The 3,551-nt window shown below is 41.7% G+C and overlaps 1 long non-coding RNA gene across 1 annotated transcript in view; it reads right to left on the bottom strand.

The window, feature by feature from the left end:
* Positions 1-1,093: 1,093 nt before the first annotated feature.
* LOC107575443 (uncharacterized) overlaps positions 1,094-3,551 on the bottom strand; it is a 9,112-nt gene continuing 6,654 nt past the window's right edge. Inside the window, exon 3 of the long non-coding RNA XR_001607873.1 lies at positions 1,094-1,195. This is a non-coding gene — a long non-coding RNA (uncharacterized lncRNA). The remainder of the gene's footprint in view (positions 1,196-3,551) is intronic.

Below are 3,551 nucleotides of genomic sequence, written 5' to 3'. Positions count from 1 at the left end.
AAGAGTCTCACGTCTTATTGAAGTGTAATCACATTGTATAGAATAGTTGCACACTTTAAAAAAAAGTAGCAAAATATACGATCTTTGTCCATAAATGTACTGTGATTAAAAGATGTTAATTTTAAACCTCAGAAAAAAACTTTTAAAATATATTCTGACAGCTTCTTTCACTGTTTGAAAGATCCCATAATATTTGAATGCAGCTTTACTGTACAGCTTTACAATATATTTGATTAAATGCTGTGATTAATGTCATATTTTACAATGCCAGAAGCTCGTGTCAGTCTTGTGAGGAATCATTATATTCATGATACAAACATCAATTCAGATCTGATCTCAAGTTGATTTCTACAGAAATAATAAAACGAGAGAGTAATGAATGACATGTTCTTCATAAATCTCTCGTCAGTCTCTGATTCATCAACACAGTTTCACTGATGATTTATAATAAACATAAACCCCAGGATAGAGCGTCTGAGTGAATGTGGTCTGGACTGTGTGGATGAGGCTCATTGTGTCAGAGACGCTGTAGAAGGACAGAGTTCCTGCACTGTGATCCACATACACTCCTATTCTCCTGCTGCTGCTGCTGCTGATGATGGGTGTCACAGAGAGAGTAGTCCTTATGTTACTGTGTATGAATGAGTATCTGGAGCGAGAGCAGTACAAACTCCAGGACTGATCATTATATCCAAACACACACTCATAACCTCCCTTCCTGCTGATGCTCTTATATGACACTGAAATATCCTGTGTGTGTGCATGTTTATGTGGTTTATGAGGACACAAATTTATACATGGGTAATAACATAGGGTAAAATACATGTATAATAACATGGGTATGACAGGTATTACAACGAGTAGGTGATTTATGAGGACATTTTCAGTGTCCCCGTAATTCAAAAGGCTTATAAATAATTCAGAATGAGTTTTTTTGAAAATCTAAAAATGCAGAAAGTCTCCTGTGAGGGGTAGGTTTAGGGGTAGGGTTGGTGAAGGGCAATAGAATATACGGTCTGTACAGTATAAAAACCATTACGCCTTTGGAGAGTCCCCATAAACCTGTGTGGGTGTGTGTGTGTGTGCGTGTGTGTGTGTGTCTCTGTGTGTGTGGGTGTGTGTGTGTGTGTGTGTGTGTGTAGACGTACATTTCTTTAGTCCTGCTGTAATCCTGGATTCTCCTCCATGATCCACACTAGAAAACACACAGAGTCACATTCAATCATTGAATAAACTGTTGCTATGCAGTTGCTAGGGTACATGGGGTGGTTGCTAGTAGGGCTGTGTATCACCAGTAAAATACGTATCCCGATACGGGACTGCACTGAATTTCACCTCAGCAGAATTCAGTAAAACAGCTGTTTATGAAACTAAAGATGTAAAATCATCTTTGCATTGCTGGTAGATGACCATTGCACAAATCTTAACACACTCTCTATGTTTAAAAAATCAAACTAAAAATCTGTCAAACTAGAAGTCTTCACTGCAGCTCACACACACATTCAGTCACTCACAGATCACACACACGTTAGCAGCACAGACACAATTTGCTCAATAAAACAGCCGAACCGCTTAAGAGCTACTTCTTTCTCAGCAAGGAGCTGGTAACATCATTGATTTAAGCAATTAAAGACACAGCTGCACTGTTAAAAGAGAAACGCAGCACAAACTGAGCTAATTCATACATAGACAGTCTCTCTCTCTTTCTTTCTTAAATGAACACTTGATGAATTACACTTTTCTGAGAACAGAATATCGAAGTGGAGATCACTAAACTGCAAGTTTAGCAGTGTTTCCAGAAAGCAGGTGCTTTTATCCACAGTAGACAGAGCGCGTGCATACGGTTGCCAGATTGACAGAAATAACTAACACACTTAGGAGATATTTCAGTATTGCACAAGTGTGAAGCTCTGTTTCAGAGATTATGTCTCTATATCAGGAAACCTCAGTTGTGTTCCTCTGCGGCCAGATTAAACTTTGTTGTAGCCTAAATATTATGCTCTATTTATAATTTTTTAAGAAACCTGCACTTTTCCACTCCGTTTTAAATGCTGTTCTTGTATTCCAAATTAAGTGCGGTCCACTGCTGCAGAATGCATACCGAAACATCTGTATCGATACCCGTATTGTCAAGTAGTATGTGACGACACATTGTCGTATCGATGCATTACTACAATATGTTTAAATGACAACTAAAAGAGGCAGTCTCACTTGTTTAACTGTTGCTACAGAGCACTGAGCAGCAGAACAGCCAGACGCAAGAACAGTTTCTTCCCGCAGGCCATATACAGCCTGAACAATTAAAACATTCATAACTATACATTGTCCATCATAACTGACACATTTATACATCGAATCTGAAAATTGTAAATTTGTAAACTGCACAATTGTAAATAACATCAGTACATTCATTTAAACAATTACATGTTTTTTTCCCTCTATATTTCTACTTCTGTATTGTATTGCATTATTTAATTTTCTAGTTCCCTTTCATGGGAACTTCAAACGGAGTCCTCTAGGGGTTGCTATGGGGAACGCCTCGTCGTGACCCGTGTCTGAAGCATACATTGAAAAAACACCAACTCGTTGGCCGGTGACAGCCATGACGTCACTACCGGTGCGACTATAGTATAAATAGGCGCCGGGAGCTACACATCATTCTCTTCTTCGTCTTCATTGACTGTTTTGTTTGAAGCGTGCATTTCTGTGGTAAGAGCGATCTCTATTTATCTCATTAAACGCTTTGCTAGTGCTCGCCATAATGATGTGTGCATCCGTGTTGACGTTGTTTAACATCTGATGACACACACGATCTATGCGTTGTTTGTTTGGGCAAAGAGCACACACGCGATGTCTCCGAGGGGGCAATCGCCGTGCACTGCGAGCGTTTTTTCCAGGGAAAAAAGCTCCGCTCTCGTTTGTCTCTCTTTTCGAGGAAAGAGGGGCAGCCATCTGCTTCCCGGGATCGAGGCCCCGCCGCTGTCAGCTATCTCTCTATGGGTGAGACGTCCTCTAAGACTCCCTTCCTTGACATCTCGCTCGGATGCCAGGGCATACGCAGCAGCAGCAGGTCGGGCTTCATTGCACACAATGGTGATGCTCCAAGCATATCAGGCTGACCGGCTGAAAGACCGGGATAGAAGTCCAGGTCTGAGCCCGAACAACCCAGGGGTCCTAGCCCGTCTCGGTTTGAGGATCAGAGACTGGCTCAGAAGGCTAGTGTCGCGGCTCGCGCTCCTCCCCCGCCCACGGGTAGGGGTAGGAAGAATCACGGGTCAAGTAAAAAGAGTAAAAGACCTAAGGGATGTGATCCAGACAGGGCGTCAGTGCTTTTGTCCGGATCAGAGTGATACCTCAGTATCTACTAATTTCCTTTGGGAGTCTTACATCTGCCCTTATCTTCACCTTCATAAATTCCCCTGTAACCACCATCTCTCTACCTGACTGAGGTTATTTCCTGCATAATAGTCTCCTATACTGGACCTATTAGGTTTGGTTGGTTCTATGGCTTCATAGTGACCATCTTACTGATGGTCCGGTCTAGAGGCTTC

This window comes from Sinocyclocheilus grahami, unplaced genomic scaffold (assembly GCF_001515645.1).
Source record: "Sinocyclocheilus grahami isolate Dianchi unplaced genomic scaffold, SAMN03320097.WGS_v1.1 scaffold2642.1, whole genome shotgun sequence".
NCBI lineage: Eukaryota > Metazoa > Chordata > Actinopteri > Cypriniformes > Cyprinidae > Sinocyclocheilus > Sinocyclocheilus grahami.
The sequence above is the reverse complement of the archived record's forward strand: the minus strand, read 5'-3'. Positions and strand labels throughout refer to the sequence as shown.